At 52.9% G+C, this 12,282-nt stretch overlaps 2 long non-coding RNA genes across 2 annotated transcripts in view; both read left to right on the forward strand.

Moving 5' to 3' along the window:
- Positions 1-220: 220 nt before the first annotated feature.
- Positions 221-2,846, forward strand: LOC128340368 (uncharacterized). Its single transcript, XR_008313651.1, has 3 exons — positions 221-323; positions 1,467-1,516; positions 2,055-2,846. It is a non-coding gene; the product is annotated as an uncharacterized LOC128340368 (long non-coding RNA).
- Positions 2,847-7,346: 4,500 nt separating this feature from the next.
- The window catches only part of LOC128340369 (uncharacterized), a 33,126-nt gene continuing 28,190 nt past the window's right edge, over positions 7,347-12,282 (forward strand). Inside the window, exon 1 of the long non-coding RNA XR_008313652.1 lies at positions 7,347-7,530. This is a non-coding gene — a long non-coding RNA (uncharacterized LOC128340369). The remainder of the gene's footprint in view (positions 7,531-12,282) is intronic.

The following is a 12,282-nucleotide window of genomic DNA, read 5'->3' on the forward strand; positions in this document are numbered from 1 at the left end:
TTGCTCAGAATTATCTACACAGACTTTCAGCAACTTCTCCAAGGTTGCAGGCAGGAATCTTTCTCAGCCCTACCTTGGAGATGCCAGGGAAGGAACTTGGAACCTAGATGCTCTTCCCAGAGCAGCATTCTCTTCCCCGGAGGGGAATATCTTACAGTGCCCAAACTTCTAGTCTCTGTCTTGGTTGACGAATGGCTCTTTTATTCCACCAGGCTCCCCAAAACCAACAGGTCTGCCTTACCTGTGGCCTCGACCCCACAACTACATTTTTAAAAAAGAAAGGGAGGTTCGAGACATTGAAACGCTTCCGTAAGATGAATGAGGTGAGGAAATCAGAAGTAAACAGAGTACCAAGTTCTCTGGGACAAGCTTTTCCCTGCGCTCTGCCTCTTTGTGGAAGCGTGTGGGTTGTCTAAGGCAGGCCCCAGTAGGGCCTTGGCAGTCTGGAAAGTGGGGAGGAGGTGAGAGCTGGTCTGGTGGGCGCCTCGGGGACACCTTGCCCCCTTGGAAGAGGACAGCAGCTCCTTCCAAGCACAAGTGCAGATTACTCCATTTTCAAAGTCTGCATGCCTTGGTGAAGACCAGGGAGTCAGTGTGGAGGAAGCGCCTCTTGGGAAGTGTCGCCTCGGTGTGCAGCAGCTGTGAAAAGGACAATTTCCATGCAAAGGTTCACCAGGAAGGGGACTGAGAACAGAGCTGCTAATATCATCACCCCTTGAGACATCCACATTTGGAGTCATACTCTGTACAGTTCTGGTCACCATATCTCTCAGAGGACATTCTGGAGGTATGAAAGCTACAGAGGAGGAAACCGAGAGGATCAGGGGGCTGGAGCACCTCCCTTATGAGGCTCAGTTTCCACATCTGGGGCTTTTAGTTGAGGGGAGAAGGCAACGAAGGGGAGCCATGATAGAGGTTTATCAAATGATGGTGTCTAGAATGTGGAGAGTGAGAAGAATTTCTTCCCCTCCCATAAGACTGGAACCAGGGGCCATCTCATGAAAATGATTGCCAAGTCATTCAGGACCAGCAGAAGGGAGTCCTTTTGGACACAGTGTATCATGAATCTAGGGAATTCTCTGCCATGGGATGCGGTGCTGGCCACCAGCTTGGAGGGCTTTAAAGGGGACTCTGGCCATTTCACAGAGGACAGGCCTATCCATGGCCACTAGTCTGGATGGCTCCAGGCTCAGAGGCAGGATGCCCCTAAGTAGCAGTTGCAGGGAGCCGCGGCAGGGGAAGGGGCAGGCCTTCACCTCTGGCCTGGGGGCTTCCCAGAGGCAGCAGATGTCCAGGGTGGGAAACAAGAGGCAAGACAGGATAGCATTTCTTTCCTGAAGGATTTCCTCTGAAAAAGGGCAGGGTCAGGGAAGACCCCCTCCTTGTGCAGCCATTAAAACTCATCGTCACTCATGAATCCTTTGTCTGGGATGACATCCTCATGTCTCTCTCTTTTCTACCTTTAGAAGAAGAGCAGGAAGAGGAAAAGGCCATATGATCCAGGAGAAGGCCCAAGGTAACTTTGTTTGAAGCTTTCCTGATGTGTTAATCTCCACCTCGAAAGGAAGGCCGGGGTGGTGTGGGGGATTTGAAGCACAGCCAGAGCTTGGTCCTCCCAGACCAGGACTGGCATCAACGACTAGCAGCAGCTCTGCAGGGTCACAGGCAGAAAAAATAACTTGGCCCGGGGCAGAAATCTCTTGTGGGGTCTTCCGCGATGCATCAAGGTGGTTCATGCCCTCCGGCATCTGGACGAGTCTCCCTTTCTGGCCTGGGGTTCTGGTGTGGCCTCTCCCTGATCCACCTTTTGTCCACAAGGGGGAAACGTTCTTGGATGGGGGAGCATTTGTTCACCTGAGTAGTGGCCACCCTGCGCCATGGGAAGGGGTACAGGTTGGTCAGCTCCACGGAGATGTTGGAACTAGGTCTGAGGCCGGGCCTGAAAGCCATGGGGCTGGGATCGGTGCTTTCCTGGATCTGAACGGGCGGAAGCCTGCAGAGCAAATCCGGGCCAGCCGCAGGGACTGATTCCTTTCCTCCTCTCTCTTTTGCAGGATCAAACGGAGGAGAATCTGGCCCTAGTCACGTTTGTATTTCATGTTATTACATATATTTCTTGTTATTATAGATCCAAGTCAACTTGTACAAAATCCCCCTCCCCTTGGCCTCGTGCGGAGGGGAGGGAGTTTGTCCCGGCCCTGCCCCGCACGAGGCCCAAGAAGCGGGCCGATTGGCTCCCTTGAAATTGGAGGCGTGGTCTGGGCCGTAATCGGCCGATCCACGCCCCAAGCTCTTCAGTTTTGCCTTGGCAATCCCCTCCCTCCCTTCCTTCCCTGATGCAGAGCGGGTCTAGCGGCTGGTCGCCTGCGGGGGCCGAGTAGGAATTTTTTGCTCTCAACGCATTGGCCACCGTTGGGTTTTTTTTCGCCTACTCCGTTCTGTACTCAGGTGTTTAGTTAGAGTTAGAGTTGGCAGTAACAGTGCGGGCTGAGGGGTAAGTTGAGGTTTAGAATATCGGTGAGCACCCTTGGATCTTTAAAGGTTGATTGGTCAATTGCTCCTTTGTGGCCTGTGTGGCACGGGGAGAATAGATTGCCATGAAACCTGCTTCAGGACTTCACCAACCTTTGGGCTGTGCAGTCCAGGGTGGGTGAAGACCTTGAAGTATCCAGATCTCCTCTTCTAAAGGGGGCGGTTGGCTCTGAAGGAATTAGGCGGGGCGTACCTGCCTGTTTCCTGAGCCAGGGTGTGTCGCCCAGTGAGGCGATGGGTAGGACGTTAGAGTCCTAGCCCGAGCCTAAGGGCCCGCACTGTTCTCTAAGGGTGATTAATCACCTGGCGTTCTAGTCCGCCAGGTCTGATGTTTCTTTAATAAAATTGTGGTCCTTTCACTCATAAAAAGTCTACGTGTCTTCTTGGGCTGGGGTCTGGGGACAACCTACTCTTTGTTTCTTTATTTACGTCTACTCCTACTTGGATTGATATGCTGTTGCTATACTGGAACTGCATTTGACCTGACCACTGTGAAATTGCCTTCCGCTGCCATTGGTTCACCATATTTAAAGCAGCAAGTAGTTCCAAAGGACTTGCTTCTATGTCTTCATCCTTGTTGACCATCCACACTTTTTATAGTACCTGTATAAGTCTTTTCAAAAAGAAAGCTGGTTTACTAGCACAGAAAGGATCAGTTTGAGCAGGTTCATCAATGTCCTTGAAGGTGGTCTTTGTGGGCATGAAGCCAAATGTGAAGAAACTGAATTGGTTCCTATGCTAATATCGAGGTGAAGCCTGCTTAATTTCTAAGGACATCTTTGTGCCCTGGTTTGATAGACTTGTTTCTCTCAATATATTTCATTATTGATTTATTATTACTATTAGTATTAATAAGGTATTGTTGTTCTTGAATAAAATCCGTTACTAAAAACATTTTCCTCCAGTATGTGTCTCTTTTGAGGCTTCATAGTATGGTATGTCACTCAAGGTAAAGCACAGGGCCATAAAAAACATTCTCCGGAAGGACTGACATGATGAAGCCCATCTGGGTTAGAATGGGGGGAGCTTTCTTCCACACTGGCTGCCGTTGGGAAATGCCGAACAGGTTTTTAGCACTTTGCCCCTTGTTTACCCACACCGGAGCACTCTGGCATCAGATGCTTTTCTTCCTCTCTTCTCTTTGGACCGGCAAAACAAAGACCCGAAATTCAAGCACCCAATCTTGGGCAGAGAGTCAGGCTCAGGGAATCTGGCAGGTTGTTTTGTCCAGATTCAGCCGGAGAAACCTCCCTGAGATCTCTGCGCAGGAGAAGGGTCTGTGGATTGGGTCTAGGTTAAACACTGGCCTGCATTCATTGCGCACATGCAAGTTCCGGGTAACTGCAGTGTGGTTATTTCTATTAGAAATGGATGGTGTAAAAAACAAACCAACCCCAAAGCAGAATAAAGCACCAGGGTTGCCCTAATCATGTGGATAATGGGGAGAAAGGTATGTGGTGTGGGGGTGAGGGACGGCCATGCACCCTACAAGAAATGAAAAAACGAGTCTCTTCAAAATAGCTGTAGAAATTAGAATGAATTGCAAAACCACATCATATGCCGGAATGCACCACATATCTGGGGGAGGAAGAGGCTGCCACAGGGTCTCCCCAGTCCCTAACGAGGCCATCCAAGGCTGCAGCCCGCGTGGGGCAGGACCCTTGTTTGGAGTGACAAGGACACTTCCAGAGGTCTGGTGGGCAAAGGATGTGTTTTCCCCTCCCCACCCTCCCCAGACCTTCCCCAAAACCAGCACAGAGAAGGCCCCGTCCTGCGTGTACGACAATTGAACTTCAGCAGGGCTTGGCACATAGAGCAGGGTATTCCCAACTGATCTTGCGTGCTGGGAAGCTTCACTTGGCAGAAGGCCGTGCTTCAAGGAGCCGGGGCCCAGACATGGCTGCTGTGTGAGATGGGTATGCGAAAAGATTGTTCCGGGAGCTGGAAGGGATGAGGTCGTAGCTCAGTGGTCGAGCGGATGGAGTCCTAGCTCAGTGGTGGCTCTGGGCATGCAGAAGGTCCCAGATCCCATCCCTGCTGTATTCTCCAGGTAGGCTGGGGAAGAGTTCCTGCCGGAAACCTTGGGAAAGCCGCTGCCTGTCAGTGTAGCCCATCCCAAGCTAGATGGACCAAGCATTGGGGGATCATAGGGCTGTAGCTGAGTGGGAGTGCATCTGCCTTGCAGGTAGAAGGTCCCAGGTTCCATCCCCGGCAGCATCCCCAGGAAGGCTGGGAAAGCGTCTTCCTGAAAAGCTGGATGGACCAGTGGTCTGATAGGGCAGCTTGGTAGGAGTGAGAGGACAGACAGGAGAAACCTTGGATGCCGAGAAGGGAGAAGGAGTGAAATCAAGGATGGGTTCCCTGGTACAGCCGTGGAGCTGTTGTTGGTGCTGACCCAGAGAAACAGGCTTTCTCATCTGCCCTCCTCATCTGGCCAATGGCATCACCTCTACCAGATCTGCATTATTCTCCTCCAAGAGTTGTATTAACTCTTCAGTCCAGCACCCCCTGCTGGCTGATGCTGGAATATCCAGCCAAATGTGGCCTAGATCCAATGGGGTCTGTGCTTATGCTCTTTCCCCACAAAGCAGGGTTCTCCCACTTGGGTCCCCAGACACTGTTGGACCATCACTCCCATAATCCCCAGCCACAATGGCCACAGGAGATCTGGGGTTCTCGCATTCCCAGATGGCCAACAGGGAGAATCCCAGCCATAAGAGCTCTGCAAAGACCTTCTGGTGGAAGAGGCCATGGCAGGACCAGAAATCTCCTTGCTTTCCCCTCTGAAAAATGCATTCACAAAAGGCAAGAGAGAAAGAATTCTGGCTCTGCATACTGAAAAATAGCAGTGTTTCTTTTCAAACTGGCGAGCCCTCCCTTTGGAATCATGAGAAGAATCAATTGCACGATGCCGATTCAGGGAGATTAAGCATCCCAGCCTTGTTCAGGAGCTGTGCGTGCTCCAGTTCGGTGAGCCTGTGCGAGGGGACAAGCCAGGTCGGTTTGGGAGAGAGGCGCTGGCATGGATGGTGCTGTCCCACCCTGCTCTGGTGCCCAGCACTTTACCCAGGTGGGCGGAAATGCCGCCAGAGGAAGCTCCTCCCCCTCCGACCTTGCTGGTCATCAAGAGGACCGGATCACCAAATGGGAGCACCCACCACAGCTCCCAACTAGGGTGGGCTGCTTGGCCTGCCCCGATCATGTGGATCTTGGAGATTCCCAGATGGAGACGGAGAGCTGGCGATTCCAGACGGAGTATTTGGTGAACCTGTTCCACTTGCACAGATGAAAGATGCTCCCTGAGAACTTGAGCCCTCCACTCGCCCATCTGCTTGCAAAACCCAAAAGGACCTTCCCATCCATTCCCTGCTCTGGGTGCTGCTGGAGGGGAGGAGATGTGGAGGGGGGGGCCTGACTGAGATCATGCAGGGGCTCTACTCAGCAGCAGCAGAAGGTCTGGGGAGGAGACCCACCCGAAAGGGCACCCCCTTTTCCGCCATGAGGAAAACAGCCTCTTCCAAAGTCTAAATTCATCGAAGGCTAAGCAGATGCTTGGACTTCCCACAAAGCTCTCAGTTTGCTTTTGGACAGCCAGCTTTGGGGATATTTGAATACAAGTCAGTCTGGCTTTTTGGTTTAGGGCCACCGCAGGAAGTCTCCACTTGCATGAAGTATCAGCATCCAGAGCAGGGAAAGCTGAAGGTGGAAAACGGAAGCAGCAGGACATGCATTTCAGTTCTCCAGGGGAGAGCTCCAGTTCTCAGCGGGTCTCCATCCTCCCTCCCTGGAAGTGGAACTTCTCTTCCAGGTCTCACCCCACACACAATGGCCGGGGTTCCCTGAATTGGGTCCCCTGATGTGGCTGGACTACAACTCTCATTATCTTCTGCTGCCGCAATGTCCTTTGTGGCAGTGGATGATTGGGGGAGTTGTAGCCAGGGGTGAGACATCTCAAATGGGGGGGGGGGGGCGGATGCACTGCATGGCATATGGGAGGCCTTGGGGTAGTAAGCATGACTGGTCCCCTTTGCTAAGCAAGGTGCACCCTGGTTTGCATTTGCATGGGAGCTTCCAGGTGAGCAGGGCAAGACTTTCCCCTTAGGGGATGGGACGCCACCTGCATGCAGAATAAGCACCACCACTTGGGGAGCGGTTCTGCTCTCCCACAGCGGCAGCGGCAGCAAGCCCCGCCCCCGAGGAGGAGGAGAATGAGGAGGGGAGGGGCTGCTGGGGTGGGCGGGGCAATGGGAGGAGCCAGCGGGGCGGGAACTTGGCCCTGGGAGGAGGAGTTAGAGCGTCCTCCCTCTTCGCAGCCAGTTGCCCAGGCTGGGTGGGGGCGGGAGGGGGCGGGGCTTCTGGGGGCGGGGCACATCCCCGCACGAGGAGGAAGGAAGCCACGCCCCCTTCTCAGTCCGGTCAGGCGGCCCCTCACGGGAGTGGGAGACAAGACCCCCGAGAAAGAGGAGGGGAAGGAGGGGGAGCCACGCCCCCCACAGAGCACACACACCCCGTCCTGAGAGCCCCGCCCTCTGCAATGGGGGGGCTAAGAGGGAGACCCAGGGGCGTCACTACCATGAGGCAGGGGGAGGCAGTCGTCTCGGGGCCCCACTGCCTTGAGGGGCCCCCCAGAGACCCCTCACCTGACTCCCCATTGCCCCCTGCCCAGCCCCCAGACCCTTCAGCCACTGGCCCTCTTGGCCCCCTCTCCTGCTCCTCCTCCTGGTCGGCCATCCCAGCGGCAGGCAGGCTGCTTTTCTCCCGGGCGCCTCTCAGCTGATGGGCGGGTGGGCGGGGCTTGCAGGGAGGCCTCCGTGTAGGCCTCCGTGAAGCCTGGATTCGAGTAGGCTGGCCAGCCCCAGGAAGAAGGCTGGCAGTCCGAGTGGCCGCCACAGCTCTCTGCAGCAGACCCTCTTCCCAGGCCAGACAGCTCAGCCTTGGCCAGGGAGAAGAGGAATCCCTTGAGGTGGTTCCCCCCACCCCACCCCCCACCCCCTACAGGTAGGGATCTGCTTGCCATAGGGCTTGGATGGGGGGTGGGGAGACGGAGAAGTCTCTGAATATTTCATTTAAAACTGATTGGGAAATGTGGCGGCTTCAAAAAACCCTCTAAAAAGCCCTATAAGTGGCTTGTTTCATGGCAGGAAATTACAAAAACTTCTGGAAGAAATTTATTTATGTATTCATTCATTCATTAATTCATAAATACACTTATGTTCAAGTTGTTTGGCACCCCAGGTCTGAGTGAGAACTGAGACATGAGTGAGAACTGTGACGCATGTGTTGTGCTTTTATGTTTTTTCCCCTTAGGGTCAATCTGGCCAACATGGGAATGCAGCACCTCCATTCCAGAGGAGATGTGTGTTAAAGGGCTTTCAAAGCCTCTTGTGAAAAACCTCCTGGAATCAAACTTGACTGAATTGGTTCAGAATTCTGAGAAAACAGACATAGGCTCACCCTGCATGGTTGAAAGTCTCCTTTGCTAATCTGCAGCAAGGGGCCCATTTTAATCATTAGTGTTTCTAGTGTGTTCTAGGCATGAAAAGTAGCACAAATATATAGTATTCAATGTATATCACTACATATTGTGAAGTGTGTGTGTGTGTGTATTCAGTGAAATGTATTTCTTGGCAGCATACTTCTTTTGAAATATCAGACTTAAATCCTTGGAAGCCTGGGGTGTGTGGAGGCCCTGGACTTGGGGGGGGGGGGGGCATTTTAAAATCTCTTCTGAGGGCCCACTCCAACCTTGCTACGCCCCTGAGCACATTCGGCGCCGCTCTTCGAGCTCTTCTTCGAAAACGGAGCACAATGCAGAGAGCTTCACGATTGAAAAGGGAGCTGCATCTACTGTCCACAGAGCCACCACCGGGTATTACTTGCTGGCAGACTGGAAGTCGCTTAGATGAACTTCAAGCTCAAATCCTTGGTTTTGCAAATACACCATATGAAAAAGGAATTTTTGACTTGGAAATACTTGTGCCTGAAAGGTATCCATTTGAGCCTCCAAAGATGCGCTTCCTGACTCCTTTTAAAAAAGGTTTCACTCCCATATAATTCTTCTCTTCTCATTTGCTCAATTTTGTACATCTGTTTTTTGTATGTTTTGAATGAGGACAGAAATGTGAGAATAAAAGCCCCCTGCTTACTGGGCAAAGAGGCACCATTTTCTCTTTGTAAACCGCCCTGAGCCATTTTTGGAAGGGAGGTATAGAAATTGAATTATTATTATTATTATTATTATTATTATTATTATTATTATTATTATTATTATTATTAATAAATTTCTCGGCGGGAGGGCCATTTAAGAATCTTGTCTCAGGACCCACTCCAACCTAGTTACGCCCCTGGGGAGACCCCAGGGAGACTCCCGCTCGGCCCGCCTCTCTCTGGGGAGGGCCGGTGTGGAGGCTGCTCTTTTGTTTCCCCCTCTGCCAGGTGGGGCGGAGGAGCAGCCAAGAGAGGGCGGGGCAGTGGGGAGAAGGCGGGGCTGGCCGTGCCGGGCTCCCTCCCTCCTCGCCGCCCAGCCCAGCCCACTCGGCCACCCCCCTGCGAGGTGAGCAGCGGCGGCAGCAGCAAAGTTCAGCCGAACCCGGCTGTGGGGCTGCTGCTGCCTGTTGGGTCCTTGCCTGAGTGGAGAGCCTGGAGGGCAGGCCAGAGGCCGGCAGGGAGGAATCCGGGTGCCACAGACCTCAGGAGAGGCCTCATCCATCCCCTGGTGGTGGGGGCTCAGGAGGGGACCCACTTCCTCCTCTTGTGCTGGTCACTGAGAGGAGCAGCTGCCCACGATTCTTTCTGTCCCTAGCAGAAGAGCAGGGGAAGGAGGAGCCCCGCAGTCTGATGAGGATGATCACAACTGGTAAAGTCAAACTCACCTGGTCCACCCGGATGATAATAATTGGTTATAATCGGTGGGATAAGGAGAGTGTTTACAGTGCCAGAGCTCATAGCTGAATCCCGGAGACACACAGATGTGTGCACAGGGTCAGGGATGTCCCGCAATCTTCCCTCCAGGGTTGCCCATTCTTGTAGCAGGCCAGCCTGAAGAAGGCTCTCCGATGAGGCAAGGCAGTGAGATGCGCAAAATCTCTAGCAGGACAGCAGTAAACCTGCTGGGGGCAGAATTCTCCAAAGAATTCCAAAGCATTGGGGCCATGCTCAGGTCTCTTTGCAGGTCACTGTCCCATATATTCATCTTGGCTTTCTGGTATCCCAGAGATAACGAGTATTGAGAGGGACACCCAGAGATGGATCATTTTTCCGGCAGGTTGGAAATGAGTCTCCCAGACAGTGTTTCTGCTGCCAAACCAATTGGGGGAAAGATCAATTGAAGCCAAAACTCAAGAGATGCAGCCAAGCAGGAGCGGCAATTGAGGTGAAACCAGATCCTAACCATAAGGAGGAGGCATTGGGGGCACAACACAGCACTGAACAAATTATCCTCGGTAAGGTGAATGATCTCAAGGCAATTCTAATTGCGATAGACAGACCCCACTTCCCTTCCTCCTGCCCAAACAACCTGAAGAGTGAGCATTCAGTGACATAGCAATAGCAATAGCAATAGCACTTACATTTATATACCGCTCTATAGCCGGAGCTCTCTAAGCAGTTTAGCATATTGCCCCCAACATTCTGGGTACTAATTTAACCGACCTCGGAAGGATGGAAGGCTGAGTCAACCTTGAGCCCCTGGTCAGGATAGAACTTGTAACCTTCTGGTTACAGGGCGGCAGTTTTACCACTGCGCCACCATGCGCCGAATCATGTTCTGTACAGTTCTATCAAGAAGGGGTCCCAACCCTGTACAAGAAGTGTACCCGTCCCATGGCAAACCTTCAGCTCAGGTACCCCATAGCAGCAACTGAGTGTGTGTGTGTGGATCGTAAATGTGGCAGTTATGAGACAGGAGACGCCAGTCACTGACTGATATCCAGACTTTACTCATGAGTACTCTCATTGAAATTTATGGGCCAGGTTTACATGTCCCATTTCAATGAGACAGATGATGAGGAACTGAATCTGGATGCAAGTCAGGGATTGGAGGAGCCCATCTCACAACTGTCACCTTCTAAGAGTGTGTGCGTGCTCTCCTAAAAACACAAGAGGGGGTGCGGTGGGGGCGACTCCAGTCACTGGCTCGTGGCTATTTCTGTCCCCTCCCAAGTTGCCAAGAAGCCGTCTCATGGAAGTCTTGTCCGGTCCATGTCAAGGGGAGTGCTCGGTGCGAGGCTGGGGAGAAGGAGAAGAAGGGGATGCAGAGCTTCAGCACCCAGCTGGCTGCAGCCTGGGGAGGGGCAACCTCGGGGCAAGAGGACCCCCTGGCAGCCCTCCCAGTCCCCGGACCCCTGCAGGAGAGCATGTTGTGACTGCCCGTTTTCCTGATGAGCTGAGTGGGGATTCCCAGCCGGGGCAGCCCAGGATTTGTATGATGGGAGTCCATGACAACTTGGGAGACCCAAGTTAGGGAAGCCTCCAGTGAAGGGAAAGAAGGAGCATCGTGTGCTGTTTCACTTGGTGGGCTGCTGCAGAACCCCTGAATTGGCTCAGAACGATGGTCCCCAGAACGGCCCCGGAAAGCATCCGTGAAGAATTGGTCAGGCAGCATCTTTGCAGTTTTGCTTGGGAGAGGCAGCTTGTTCTGAGCCGAGTGGATACCTGCAAGAGCAGCTGCTGGCGTCCTTTCTCCAGCCAGTCCTCGTGAATCCTCCATCTTTTCCATTTCCCCCAGGACATTGTAGGACTTTGAAGAATTCCTTCTCAAGCCCAAATCCAGAGGGGCTCAGCTGGACACATGGCAGTGGCCTCTGCGTCTCAAGGGGCAGAGAAGGGCAACTCATCTCTTCCTAGGAATGGTCACGATGAAATGTACTTCATTCTAGCTGCGCACCATTTTACAAAAAGAAACCCAAATCTTCCAATTAGAACTAGTTCTCAGAGTTCCATTGAAATGATCTTTGATGTATGTATTTAATTGTGCTGGCGATAAACATCTTTGAAACTCGTTCCCTCTGGGGTGAAAAGGGTTCTTTGGAGAGCCAGCGTGGTGTAGTGGTTAGAGTGCTGGGCGAGGAGCAGGGAGATGGAATCTCCGTTCAGCCCTGAGGCTCATTGGGTGACTCTGGGACAGTCACTTCTCTCTCCGCCTAACCTGCCTCACAGGGTGGTTGTGGGGGGAAGCAGAACCCTGTTCACTACACTGGGCTCCTTGGATATAAAGAGAGTGACATCAATCCATGCGGGGCTCTCGGTGGCAGCTAGTCCTGATGGCTGGAGGCTACCTCCAGGCTCAGAGGCAGGGCCCCTGTGAATAGCAGCTCCAGGGGAGCAACAGCAGGAGAGGAGGCATGCCGTCATCTCCTGGTGGTGAGCTTCCCAGAGGGCTCCACTGGTGCGCTACTGTGTGGTACGGGAGGCTGGACTCGAGAGGTCTTGGGTCTGATCTAGTAAGGCTGCTCTTCTCTTCTCTCGGGGAGATGTCGCTGCCGTTAGCTGAGAGCAGAAACTGCCAGCCCCACTGAGCTCTCAGAAGGGACCGAGCCACTTGTAACTCGTGCATCGTTTTCAAAAGCTTGATCTGGCAAGCTTTCATGAAACAAAACCTTGCCGAGAGAGAGGGAGATCTGGGATGAGAGGTCTGTGGTAGTTCTGGCCCCAAGCAATTGGCCCAGTCCTGCAACCAAGCGCAGGAGCACTTTTGGATTTGCTTATTGCCTGCTTGGTTTTTGGAGTCCTTGTCTAATGGGTCGGTGTCAT

This window comes from Hemicordylus capensis, chromosome 1, assembly GCF_027244095.1.
Source record: "Hemicordylus capensis ecotype Gifberg chromosome 1, rHemCap1.1.pri, whole genome shotgun sequence".
Lineage (NCBI taxonomy): Eukaryota > Metazoa > Chordata > Lepidosauria > Squamata > Cordylidae > Hemicordylus > Hemicordylus capensis.